Raw genomic sequence first — 15,183 nt, 5'->3', positions numbered from 1 at the left:
TCACGATTTTGTTATCAGAGCCTGAGCCTCTTCTAGCACTAACAGGAAGGCACTATGCTCACCCTGCTATCAAAAATGGTTCAAATGCCTCTAAGCACTAAACATCTGAGGTCATCAGTCCCATAGACTTAAAACTACTTAAACCTAACTTATCTAAGGATATCACGCACATCCATGCCCGAGGCAGGATTCGAAACTGCGACCGTAGTAGCAGCACGGTTCTGGACTGAAGCGCCTAGAATCGCTCAGCTACAGCGGCCGGCGACGCTGCTATCTCCAGAGAATAATTGAGGTCGACATTTTTGTGTGTTCTGTTCGGGCATCAAAAGACATTATACCTAGACGCTGCCCAGTCACTGTTGGAAGGTCCATTGTTTTCGCTCCAAAATTTAGAGTTCTCCATCGAACTGAGCCCCCTCCCCCCCCTCTCCTCCGCCACAACCTATTGTACTTGGCGCAAAGGAGCCGATCAGGACCCATCACAGTACTACTGTTTGGTGCCGATGGGCGCACTTCTTACAGATTTTCTGGAATTGTGCTATAAATGTCGCAGCGCGATCCGTATTTTGAGCAGTTCGATAGTCGGCTATTTTACCACACAACTTGTGTCTATATAAGACAACAAGTGTCTGGCGCAGTTGTTAGATCGGTTACTACTGCTGCAATTGCAGGTTATAAAGATTTAAGTGGGTTTAAACGTGGTGTTACAGTCGGAGCACGAGCGATGGGACGCAGCATCTCAGAGGTAGCGATGAAGTGGGGATTCTCCAGGATGATCATTTCAGGAGTGTACCGCGAATGAAAGGAATCAGGCAAAACATCAAATCTCCGACATCGCTGCGGCAGGAAAAATATGCTTAAAGAACTGGACCAACGATGACTGAAGGGAATCGTTCAACGTGACAAAAGTTCAATCTTTCCGCAAACTGCTGCAGATTTCAATGCTAGACCATCAACAAGAGTGAGCGTGTGAACCATTCAAAGAAACATTATCAATATGGACTTTCGGAGCCGAAGGCCCGCTTGTGTATCATTGATACCTGCACGACACAAAGCATTACGCCTCGCCTGGGCCCGTCGACACCGACATTGGACTGCTGATGACTGGAAACATGTTACCCGGTCGGACGAGTCTCGTTTCAAATTGTATCGAGTGGATGGACGCGTACAGGTATGAATCTATGAACCCTGAATGTCGGCAGGGGGCTGTAATGGCGCGGGGCGTATGCAGTTGGAGTGATATGGGACCCCTGAAATGTCTAGATACTACTCTGGCAAGTGACACGTAAGTAGGCATCCTGTCTGATCACCTACATCCATTCATGTCCACTCTGTATTGTGACGAACTTCGGCAATTCCAGCAGGACAATGCGACAACCCGCAAGTCCAGATCGCTACAGAGCGTTTAAACACTTCCGCTGGGCACCAGACTCCCCAGACATGAACATTATTAAGCATATCTGGGATGTCTTGCAACGTGCTGTTCACAAGAGATCATCCCTTCGTAGTCTTACGGATCTGTGGACAGCCCTGCAGGATTCGCGGTGTCAGTTCCCTCCAGCACTACTTCAACGTTAGTGGAGTCCATGGCACGTCGTGTTGGGCAATTCTGCGTGCTCGCTGGGGCCCTAAACGATATCAGGCAGGTGTATCATTTTATTTGGCTGTATGGTTGCATCGCATGTCGTATTTCAACTTACACTACACGTTTTATTGGGGATTCCTGTATTAACCATCGTCTGGTTGACTGAGAATGACTCTGCACTAAATCTTGCTGCTCGGCTGCAACGTTCATTTCAGATCTTCTTCATCTTGGACATTTTGAATTTTCTTGATTGTTGCCTGGTACTAATCCAGTTTCCACAAACTTCTGATAAATTAAGAAATGACTTGGTGGTTCACACGAAATTCGATTCTGAAACATTCGTCGGATGACAGTAGGTGAACCATACAGTTCCGTCAGGCTTGCTACAACTCATCTTTGCTGCAATATAAAACGGTCAGCTATTATGGAATCTCACCTTCAAAAGAGTAAAATGCTACTACTCATATATGAATGGCCTGAATGATAAAATTAAATTAATATACCATGGTAGAATATTGTACACGTTTATTACTTTGTTAATAGGCACAGATTAATCTAATTTGTGTGGTAACGTGATTTTGAACCACCCTGGAGTATTGCGCACATGAGATATACATGAAAGAAAGGAGAGTGCCATAGCTGACCAGGACGGTATTGCCCAAAGAAGTATGCCCCATCTAACAAAAAGTTGAGCAATTCCTAGAAGGAAAATGAATGCTCAGAGCTGATAGACAACAAACGGGACTTGCTACCACTACAGTTACACTCCTGGAAATTGAAATAAGAACACCGTGAATTCATTGTCCCAGGAAGAGGAAACTTTATTGACACATTCCTGGGGTCAGATACATCACATGATCACACTGACAGAACCACAGGCACATAGACATAGGCAACAGAGCATGCACAATGTCGGCACTAGTACAGTGTATATCCACCTTTCGCAGCAATGCAGGCTGCTATTCTCCCATGGAGACGATCGTAGAGATGCTGGATGTAGTCCTGTGGAACGGCTTGCCATGCCATTTCCACCTGGCGCCTCAGTTGGACCAGCGTTCGTGCTGGACGTGCAGACCGCGTGAGACGACGCTTCATCCAGTCCCAAACATGCTCAATGGGGGACAGATCCGGAGATCTTGCTGGCCAGGGTAGTTGACTTACACCTTCTAGAGCACGTTGGGTGGCACGGGATACATGCGGACGTGCATTGTCCTGTTGGAACAGCAAGTTCCCTTGCCGGTCTAGGAATGGTAGAACGATGGGTTCGATGACGGTTTGGATGTACCGTGCACTATTCAGTGTCCCCTCGACGATCACCAGTGGTGTACGGCCAGTGTAGGAGATCGCTCCCCACACCATGATGCCGGGTGTTGGCCCTGTGTGCCTCGGTCGTATGCAGTCCTGATTGTGGCTCTCACCTGCACGGCGCCAAACACGCATACGACCATCATTGGCACCAAGGCAGAAGCGACTCTCATCGCTGAAGACGACACGTCTCCATTCGTCCCTCCATTCACACCTGTCGCGACACCACTGGAGGCGGGCTGCACGATGTTGGGGCGTGAGCGGAAGACGGCCTAACGGTGTGCGGGACCGTAGCCCAGCTTCATGGAGACGGTTGCGAATGGTCCTCGCCGATACCCCAGGAGCAACAGTGTCCCTAATTTGCTGGGAAGTGGCGGTGCGGTCCCCTACGGCACTGCGTAGGATCCTACGGTCTTGGCGTGCATCCGTGCGTCGCTGCGGTCCGGTCCCAGGTCGACGGGCACGTGCACCTTCCGCCGACCACCGGCGACAACATCGATGTACTGTGGAGATCTCACGCCCCACGTGTTGAGCAATTCGGCGGTACGTCCACCCGGCCTCCCGCATGCCCACTATACACCCTCGCTCAAAGTCCGTCAACTGCACATACGGTTCACGTCCACGCTGTCGCGGCATGCTACCAGTGTTAAAGACTGCGATGGAGCTCCGTATGCCACGGCAAACTGGCTGACACTGACGGCGGCGGTGCACAAATGCTGCGCAGCTAGCGCCATTCGACGGCCAACACCGCGGTTCCTGGTGTGTCCGCTGTGCCGTGCGTGTGATCATTGCTTGTACAGCCCTCTCGCAGTGTCCGGAGCAAGTATGGTGGGTCTGACACACCGGTGTCAATGTGTTCTTTTTTCCATTTCCAGGAGTGTATAACAGCTCTGACTGGACGTACGCCTACAGCCCATGCAACTTGTTTTGCTGATTGCTGAAGCTGAAACGTAGTATTTATCCCACGATTAGCACGTTGGAAACGGAAAGTGTTATTTGCATCACCCATAGAAGCAAACTATGTGCCACATGTTATTCTCGCGGCTAGTCAGTGGACACAGCGCAACAAGTTGTTATGCAAGTAGCTGCTCGTACCATTTGCTTCTCCTTGCTCAGTATGCAATCAAGCAGAGCGATCCTGCGCGGTAGTGACAGTTGCAGCTGTGACTTCTTTATTTGTGAACGTTTAAACACCATGAGTCATTAGAAGCAGAGCACTTATAAATGAAACAGTTGCAGCTACAAAAAGCTTTAAAAAAAGGTGTTAACAACTGAATGGCATGAACTACACGCAGGAGGTAAAAAGGAACTCGAACCAACAATTATGACACATGTTATTCTCTGTCCCCACCGTTTCTTCATTTTTCTTATTATCACATCTAATAATGCGATTCCAGTAATCTCATTGTCAGATGGTAAGTGCATATCTTAAGTTAACAGATAATGGCCTCAGAACGATTTTAGATCGAAACGATTATGAAAGTTTATGTTAGTTTCCTCGTATAACCATTGGTAATATAAAGTGCAGACAGTAAATCTCTTAACATTATCCAACGTACATCAGTTTTATAAAGGTCTAATATGTGTAAAACATCACGAAACATTGCTCTTATAGTAAAAGAAGGACTTACTTCAGTTAATTATACTCGTTCCAAACTTTATAGGTGCTATAAGTGCATGAATATTATGTCCGCATGTGCGTAGTTCTGCGGAGTACTGTAGAAATGCTTAATAGGTGTACTCTAACGACATCAGGGATATATTACCATTCCTGAAATTTAGAGTTAAACTGAAATTATACCACGTTTTAAATCTAGGTACGTGTCTTAAGCTTACCCTTCATGGAACGAAACAGATGATAAAATGCTTAATGAAATTAGGAATGTACAGCATATTTATAGGATCCATAAGTTAACGGAAATTCGTAATCAACGGTAATACATTGTTTCGTTGTGGCACTATGTGAAGGAGAATCTGATAAGACAACACGGTGACACGTGAGTACTTAGGGTTCAGTGTCCCGTCGTCGATGTCATGAGAGGAGGAGGACATGCTTCTAATGAACGAGGATGGAAAGGAAATTGCGCACATTGTTGTTGTTGACGGATGTGATTAGACAAAACTATCACATAACCCTTGTCAGTAATGCCGCCCTGCAGAATAACTATGGAGACTACGGCATACAATGATATGGATGTCCGAATCATCATTGAACCCCAACACATTTCTCTCTTGCTTCTCGACCACAAGCTGTAAATTATAAAAGAAGACCCTACCAACCAAACAGCTTTCTTCCGTCGTTCCAAGAACCGTGTTTTATGGACTCAGCACCTCGTTTTCCTGTTACAAGCAACTGCATCACTGTTGGGAGTTTTTGAGTTCCAGCTTGCTCTGTAATTCCCTGCTTATGGAGATCACTTAGTGTTGTTTTCGAGTCCACAAGGTTCGCAAGTTTGACATTCAGTTAAACAGCGATATTTTCAGCTGTCGTCTTCTTACTTTTCCTCACAATCTTCTGACCGATCACTCAACACACTCTTTCGTCCATGTTGTGAATTAGCAGATGATGTATTCAATCTTTTCCTGTATTCGGTATATGTCTTCGATATGGTGCCCCTTGAAACACAAAATATTTCGGCTCCTTTGATTGTCAAATTACCCACCAGATGAGTACCAATAATAGGCTCGTTCAAATTCACTTAGCTCCGACATAATTCTCTCATAACTACACAGAATACTATTCTGACCACGACTGACACTGGCAATGAATTGAGGACACTGCAGAAGTGCTGTTCATGGCCGTACTGCAGCGCTACCTGCAGGCTTGGCCAGCATCAGTATTTACATTCTAAAATGCAGGAATTTTGGTGTTTCCGTATTTTTGTCCGACTTTTGTACTATAGAATATGACCAAAGACGATGGTGCAAAGACACACACACACACACATACACATACACACACACAAACACATTGCTTATCATAATATGCAAGTACAAATGGAAAAAGTGTATAAGATTTCGATCACATAACACATGTGGCAGTACTGCCATAACAATTCTTGTGTACGATTTAAAAAACGTTCATAAATTGTGTATTGGCACTACTGATAAAACTTAATAGTTTAGGCAGCACTTGCTGAGTGCCAAAGTTCAACTGTTGTAGCACACTTTACAAATATAGTGGACCTTAAAATTCAGTATTTTGCATGTCTTATTTCCTGGATTTATTGAAATACACCTGGGTTGGCTACTGACACTACTAAAGGAATGTGAGTAGACGATAGTAGGTCAGTCTTCATACCACACATCAATACTAAACATTAAAGTAATCAAAATAATAAAAAAATAAAAAAATGTTCTACGCTATTGCAAAATACATAGGAGCACCACCACTGATCTAACGTGCTGCACTCGTTGGCAAGCATTACCAAAGTAAAATATACTAGTCTTATGTGTATATTGTTCAAAATCCCGTTTCTAAAACTAACATCAAAGTCAATCAAATATTATGGTGACCCCATACTAGGGCGTCTACTTACCCTCCAGGGTAGCCGAGAGCGCTAACGCGCTGCTTCCTGGACTCGGGTAGGCGCGCTGGCCCCGGATCGAATCCGCCCGGCGGATTAACGACCGCGGCCAGTGTGCCGGCCAGCCTGGATGTGGTTTTTAGGCGGTTTTCCACATCCTACTAGGTGAATATCGGGCTGGTCCCCACGTCCCGCCTCAGTTACACGACTCGCAGACATCTGAAACACATTCTCACTATTTCACGGTTTACACTGGATGCAGACAGCTGGGGTACACTGATTCTGTCCTGCGGGGTATGGGGTGGCGGCAGGAAGGGCATCTGGCCACCCCTTCAAATTAACCATGCCAACTCCGTTCTTAACCCTGCCGACCTTGCGTACAATGTGGGATAATGGCAGTAGCAAAAGAAAGAAAGAATAATAAGGCGTCCACTTCACCTTATTGTTCTAAAAATTGTCATTTTCTGCAGTCACACAGTGACTAAACATCACTTCAGTGACATAACCTAACAAACAGTAGTAATACACATTCATTAAGATAAAAACCGATGACTGCCACCCTTTCAAAGTGACCCAAACAATTAGGGAGGCCCTCCATTTTAATGCAGCACTGTATCAAGTTGCCACAAACTGCGGAAGTACTTTGCACAGTTACTGGATATTGACTAGTATTCTATCATCAGAAGCTAACAATCTGTGTGTGCAGCGTGTTTCAGCTGTAGGGGGGGGGGGGGTGTCAGCTACTGGGGTTCTTAGCAACTGAGTGGTGGGATCAGCTACTGAGAATTATTAGGTACTTGGGGTGTCAAGTACTAGGGGTGAGGGGTGTCATCATTGGGGTTGTCAGCTTCTGCAGCTGTTAGTTCGTACAAGACAGTTTTATCACCCATTAGCTGATACCTCCACTAGCTGGCAACACCAGTATCTGACAGCCCCTAAGCTGCCCTTCCCTCCTCCCCGCCTACCCCCCCCCCCCCCCCCCTGTAGCTGACACTTCACAGTAGCTGACACCTACCAGTATCTGACACTCACAACATACACACTCTCATCTTCTGAGACATATTACGTAAAATGTGTACAACGCGCTATGCGTAGCTTCACTGTAACATGGGAACACCTGTTACAGTTTCGCTGTAATATGGAGGAAGATTTGTTGTAGTTTCTCTGTAACTTGTATCACCTTGTAATAGTTCTTCTGTAACTTTGGTCATCTTGCTGCAAATTATTTTGTCGAAAACTGATATTTCGAGATTGTTGTGGTGTAGAAAATACAGGTTGATTCTTACAATGAAGAAAACAGCAACCAGCTAGTTAGTAACGCTGTTTGTTCACACAAGTAGCGCCATTACTGGTAGGTTCATCTTGAAGCAGCTGTTCAAGTTTAGTCTCACATGTGCGTTTGTTGACATTATGATTTGGTTCTATATTTCCCCTTGGGGTGAAAGTTCTTAGAGCTGGTGAAACACAAAAGAAAAATAAACGATGTGAGTAATGGCCTAATACTTAATAAAGATTGGACATGTGGTAGATTCACCAACTGGACGCGGGGAACGTACTGACAGTAAAGACGACACGTTTGTGAGACAATAATACTTTTCGTCTTTAGAGACTTTCGCGGTGACATGCTTCAATAAAATCTTCTTGATTTACAAGCGGCGTCACTTCTCATAAAACACTCGAGGTTTCTAGAGCTGTCTGTGCTATAGTCATCAGGTGTTAAATTACTAACTACCGGGGCTGGCACGGTGTTCTGCTTACACAGATATAATGACATAGTCTGAAACGTTCCAGAGAGGGCCACAGTGACGCATGTGCAGAAGACAGTTTGAGTAGCTCTTAGCAGCTCCGTCTCGCTTCGGGACCAACTGATGGGGTGAGGGGGTGGCGTTACAACTTTCGTGTCTTTACTGAGACCACAGCTACCTTACTGTGGAGTAAAATGTCAAAAGTGTGGCTGTTTTATAACACTGAAAGGGCCTGAGTAAGCTGGACGAATTGTGTCATCCCACAGCATCACAGATTAGCTGTTACACAGTGCTTTGCTACACCTTTGCTTTCGCCAAATGTCCAATACCTGCCCCATACCCTGCTATGTGTGTACCCCTGGTCTCTGTTAAAATTGTTGCTATTTATTCAAATGTCTATCGCTTTTTTGATAATGTAGTTCCAGTTTGATGATATCTGAGCAAAAACGCATGTCTTTTCCAACTGTATTTTATACCCTTTTTTTAAGGGAGTCTTCAGTCACGGCCGACTTCTCAAGTTCCCTTTGTTTGATATGTTGTAAATGTTCTGCACAATTCTCAGCAACAGTGAGAGTGGTTTGACTTCCCTAAATGCCACCATATTTGTAGGGGACACCGTACAAGCCTGGATCTCGAAGATCTGTGTTGTCTTCAACAGGGCATAACGTATCTCTTATCTTGGAGGTGGACCGGAACATTAGTCTCATTCCATGTCCCTTCAGCAAGTGTCCTATCTTGCTAGCAGTTGCTCCACAGTATGGAGGGAATGCTGCTGGGTTGACTTCTTCCACCTATTCACGAGGCTTCTTTCGTGAGTGGCACTTAGAAGCTTTTGAGTGTTCTCCCTTGCTGTAACTATTTTCCCTGAACACATGCTCCAAATGCTGAAATTCAGACTCTAGATGGTCGTCGTCAGAAATAATCTTCAGACAATTGTGCACTCCTTATACAGACAATCAGATACATCGATACTTGTGTATCTGGAACCATCAATATCTGGATTCCATGAATTCGTTATCCGAGTGTTTACTTCCAAGGCTTGACTACTCGAGTCGTCGTGCTTGTCACATGCAGCTGTGAGTTCTCGAAGAATCCACGTAAATTAAAGACGATTTACTGAGACCACTACTACCTTACTGTTGAGTCAAAACTGTGGGTGTTTTATAAGACTGAAAGGGCCTTAGTACGTTGGAGGAATTGTGTCATCCCACAGCATTACAGATTCACCGTTACACAGTGCTTTATGAATGAAAACTTTCGGTCAGCTATTTGGGGTAGGTGGTTTCATCTATTTATTACTGATGTGACTGTTGATCCGTTCCAGCAGCACCGATAAGTCTGCTGGTTCAAGAGGGTAGATCGACAAAACAAATTCTGCCGAACGAGATAGATTCTGTTGTACTGGGTGCAAGGAACGTACCGATAGGAAAGATGACATACTGATGAGATGATAATACTTCACTAGTATACCACGTCACACAATACACCCGCGCAGCCACAGGTTCTAAACCGAACTTCCCACTCTCTCGTCCCACAAAGATACCTCACTCTGTCATGTGAGTTCTCTGGTCACAAACGTTGCCGCTGCAGGTGCCCCTACAGACACAATGTAAAGCAATCTTGAAGATAGAACAGTTTTAGTTTTAGATTACTTATGAGGAAAATTGCACACCATTACATTGAAATGATTATTGCTTGTGTTCACAAAATTGTATGGAGTATATTAAGCATTTTTTTACGCTACTAGCCATTAAAATTGCTACAGCACGAAGATGACATGCTACAGACGTGAAATTTAACCGACAGGAAGAAGATGCTGTGATATGCAAATCATTAGATTTTCAGAGCATTCACACAAGGTTGGCGCCGGTGGCGACACCTAGAACGTGCTGACATGAGAAAAGTTTCCAAGCGATTTCTCATACACAAACAACAGTTGACCGCCGTTGCCTGGTGAAACGTTGTTGTGATGCCTCGTGTAAGGAGGAGAAATGCGTACGATCACGTTTCCGACTTTAATAAAGGTCTAGCCTATCACGATTGCGGTTTATTGTTTCGCGACATTGCTGCTCGCGTTGGTCGAGATCCAATGACTGTTAGCATAATATGGAATCGGTGGGTTCAGGAGGGTAATACGGAACGCCGTGCTGGATCCCAACGGGCTCGTATCACTAGCAGTCGAGATGACAGGCATCTTATCCCCACGGCTGTAACGGATTGTGCTGCCACGTCTCGATCCCTGAGTCAACAGATCGGGACATTTGCAAGACAACAACCATCTGCACGAACAGTTCGACGACGTTTGCAGCAGCATGGACTATCAGCTCGGAGACCATGGCTGCGGTTACTCTTGACGCTGCATCACAGACAGGAGCGCCTGCAATGGTGTAGTCAACGACGTACCTGGGTGCACGAATAGCAAAACGTTATTTTTTCGGATGAATCCAGGTTCTGTTTACAACACCATGATGGTCGCATCCGTGTTTGGCGACGTCGCGGTGAACGCACATTGGAAGCGTGTATTCGTCATCGCCAGACTGGTGTATCACTCGGTGTGATGGTATGGGATGCCACAGGTTACACGTCTCGGTCACGTCTTGTTCGCATTGGCGGCACTTTGAACTGTGGACGTTACATTTCAGATGTGTTACGACCCGTGGCTCTACCCTTCATTCGATCCCTGCGTAACCCTACATTTCAGCAGGATAATGCACGACCGCATGTTGCAGGTCCTGTACGGGCCTTTCTGGATACAGAAAATGTTCGACCGCTGCCCTGGCCAGCACATTCTCCAGATGTGTCGCCAATTGAAAACGTCTGGGCAATGGTGGCCGAGCAACTGGCTCATCACAATACGCCAGTCACTATTCTTGATGAACTGTGGTATCGTGTTGAAGCTGCATGGGTAGCTGTACCTATACACGCCATCCAAGCTCTGTTTGACTCAATGCCCAGGCGTATCAAGCCAGTTATTACAGCCAGAGGTGGTTGTTCTGGGTACTGATTTCTCAGTATCTATGCACCCAAATTGCGTGAAAAGGTAATCACATGTCAGTTCTAATATAATATATTTGTCCAATGAATACCCGTTTATCATCTGCATTTCTTCTTGGTGTAGCAATTTTAATGGATAGTAGTGTATGTGTCTTGTGTGGTAGCTTTGGATGTCTCTTGTAGTGGAAACCAAGTGGTACGTCATATTTTTTGTGGGCTAACACCTGACAGTAGCTAAATAGCAGGATTTAGTAGTCTCTCCAGAACTCTAGCCCAGTTGGATGAGGTACGTTATGGGCACACGAACGCGTCTTTATACGCAGCGGATGGCCCTTGCCTCGCGCTATGCTGACCATGCGTATGCTTTTCTTATGCTGTGTGAAGCCCAATAAAATCCAGTCACAATTATGTCGGTGCAACAGGGTTTTCCGTGTGCAGTACCATCTATGAGCGGAATTCCATTAAATAAGAATGTGGTCCTCTCGTTATGTGCTGCGACAGTCGCCCATCGCATCGACAAGGACAGCGTGAGAAAAAATACTGGATTAATCCGATATTAAGTGAGAGATCAACGAATGGAAAATTTGTACTTCTACACAGAAAACTGAAGGCAGTCCTTGACAAGTTTTTCGAATGCTACAGAACGTCAGTTAAGTCATTTGACCTGGTTTTTAGCGTGGTCGTAGAAATAATTTCTGAAGGAAACATACCCTTGAATGCATGTATCAATGTAGAAGGAAAACACGCTGTAACTTTAAGAGGACCTGGACATGAATAGATAGCATTTTCACTCCCGTACTCCGAGAATACATTATTCTTCATCAGTAACGCCTAGGAAGTTGAAGTTTCATGTCAATATTGCATAACCTTACGTAAATCAGTGTTTTAAATCATATTTACTTATCTCTGGAAGTTTTATTATTACAGCAGTTTGCTTAGGAGGTTAATTTTTAATGCACATTTAGTTTCGGTACAGTTATTTAGGCTGTAATGTAATTAATACATAATTCTCTCTGTGGTAGGCTTCTTTCAACTACCATAGAAAAATGTTGTGCCTCGCACCTTTTAATCTGCAGAGAAAATGAGGAAGTAAGAATAGTTTATTAATCATAATATATTTTAAGAATTATTTTCGACAATGTTATGTAGGATACTCTAACTACAAGTCTGGAGGAATGACATATTTCTATGTATGTTAAGAGAAACACTATATGCTTGATACTCTAGATAAAAGTACCGAAAGCTAAACTTGCGCTCAAAATTCATCTCCTAGGAACACTTGTGGTAATTAAACTGCTATAGATAAGTAAATATAATTTCTAGTACTGTTTTACCTAATGTTACACAGTGCTGACATTAAACTGGAACGTCCTTAGTGTTATTGATCAGGAGTATCGTACTCGCAAAGTAACTACGCTGCTAGGCAGGCAATAGTTTCTTAAACACGCTGTAGAACGTCCTCTGTTTACAGATAGATCATAAAAACGCAGTACGTTTCACCGCATATGTGGCCAGTGCCACGTGGTCAGCAGCGAAGAGAAAATGCAGAACCAATGCAGACAACTCCTTTCAACAAGCAGTGATCTACATAGTGTGTCCCAGTTCAGTTAGGATTGTGGCTATGAAAGATAAAAGTAATAGATTATTTTCACAAAATTAATGTATTTGTTCAAAGTAGTCTCCCCATAAATTAATACACGGCTGGAATCATTTTAAAAGTGTTTTGAAACAGTCACTGCAGTCCTTTGATTCGCTTTAGTACTGCAGTACAATTTTCTTGGGTGTACTTATATGCATCGTAATGACGTTCTCTCATTACCACCTTCAATTAGGGGAACAACCAGAAGTCGGCTGGGGCCAAATCCATCGAATACGGGGGTGATCCAGAACTGTGATATGTCTGCTGGCCAAAAATTCTCCCACAGTCTTCCCTTCATGGGCTGGGGTGTTGTGGAGGAACGATCAGAAACCTGCCTCTCGGTATGCGGATCGAATTCGACGAATTGTCGCTAAACTCGATGTTGCCCCGCTGTTCGCTGTTTTCCGACGAGAGTCAGACACGAGTTGCGACATTCGCCGCCAGGACGCTGCTGCAGCAATGACAGCGCTTTGACCTGCTACACAGTTGTTGTTCAGACTTTAAGGATCGCTACCCCACAACTCACCACGAGATAGCATTGCACTTTGGGATTTGACAATCCTGAGATTACAACTTGATAATAAATTCAATTGGGAGGAGCACACCACAGAACTGCAGAAACGCCTTAACAAATCCGTATTTGCAATTCGAGTGTTAGCAGACATAGGCGACATAAAAATGAAAAAGCTTGCATACTTTGCCTACTTTCATTCCATAATGTCATATGGTATAATATTTTGGGGTAACTCTTCAAGTCAAAAAGCGTGTAATACGTATTATTTGTGGAGTAAATTCGCGGGCGTCATGTAGAAACCTCTTCAAAGAACTGGGTATACTAACCACTGCCTCTCAGTATATTTGTCCTAAATAATAGATCTCTTTTTCCAACAAACAGCCCAGTTCATACATACAACACCAGGAACAAAAATGATCTGCACAAACACTTAGAAGCACTTACTTTAGTTCAAAACGGGGTCCACTACTCAGGAACACTCTTCTTCAATAATTTGCCAGCAAGCATAAAAAATTTAGTTGCAAATAAAGATCAGTTTAAAAGAAGCATGAAAGACTTACTAGTGGCCAACTCTTTCTACTCCATTGACGAATTTTTTATTAGAAACAAATGATGTATTGTGTATATTCATACTATTAGTATTGTTATTTCAGCTAAAAAATTAAATTAAAAAAAATGGTTGACATGTTCCATATCCACGAGGATCTCCACAGCATGGATCTATGGAACGAAAAACTAATCTAATCTAACTCCCACGGAAATAGGACAGACTATGTGTATTGTCGGTGTGAATTCCGGAGCAAACGTGAGGGGGACAAACGCTTGTGAGGCTGTAGACATAGTCCGCGAAATTTAGTCTCTTGAATTGGTGGATTCGGGACAGGGTAGGCTTGTCACAATGAAAGTAGAGGGAAACTTTTCGACAGAGGAAGGAAGGACAGAATTGTCAGTTTACAAGGTTACAAAGAGAAAGTCTACCAAAAAATAGCTTCTTGGGTCTGTGGGGAAGCAGGGCATGAAAAGTGGAAATTTGTGATATGAAAAGGGCTGAATGCAACAGTTATGACACTTAAGGATCAGGAATGCTACATTAATAACAGCCATTAAAGAAAAACGAAACAACACCTTTGCCATTTGCTTCTGCTTCATTACATAAAGAGCCAGTATTCAGATTGCTTGACTTGGGCAGTACTGTGCCTGCAGTAGATTACAAATGGTTTGTTGCTAATCCGGGAGTTTGTAAATGGGGATAGTTAAAGTTTGATACCAGACAGTATACAGCCACAAATAAATCAGACTTGAATGTAAAGGGGGCTTTCAGATCACGGTGAAGTTTTGTATAAGGCGGTAGAGAATTTACCTATCAGTTGTATTTTGGAGCTGATTTTATAGCCAAGTTTGGTTTGATTCTGGATTGGGCCGGGAAAAATATTAAATTTAGCCGGAAAGGTCACTGATCTTACCAACAGACTGGGGGCTCTCCAGTTAAGTAGTTCGGATCTTCTAGTGAGTTTTGATGTAGTTTCCCTTTTCACAAAAGTACCTCTTGCGGATTGGTCAACAGTTTGAATCGGACTTCACTGCTTTGTTTCGACATGCTCTTTCCTCAATCTGTTTTATGTTTAACCAGGAATATTTTGAAGAGCCTGACGGTGTCGCCATGGGCAGCCCTCTGTCTCCTCTGGTGGCTACCTTTTTTATGGAGGATTTTGAGGAAAGAGCACATGAATCAGCGGTTTGTAAACCAATTGTTTTTTCGAGATACGTCGATGATACTTTCATAGTGTGGCCCCACGGAGAAGAAAAGTTATGGCATTTTTTCATCTTCTTAACTCCATCCATGAGAATATTGGGATTTACTTTGGAACTAGAGG

This window comes from Schistocerca cancellata, chromosome 6, assembly GCF_023864275.1.
Source record: "Schistocerca cancellata isolate TAMUIC-IGC-003103 chromosome 6, iqSchCanc2.1, whole genome shotgun sequence".
Classification (NCBI taxonomy): Eukaryota; Metazoa; Arthropoda; class Insecta; order Orthoptera; family Acrididae; genus Schistocerca; species Schistocerca cancellata.
The sequence above is the reverse complement of the archived record's forward strand: the minus strand, read 5'-3'. Positions refer to the sequence as shown.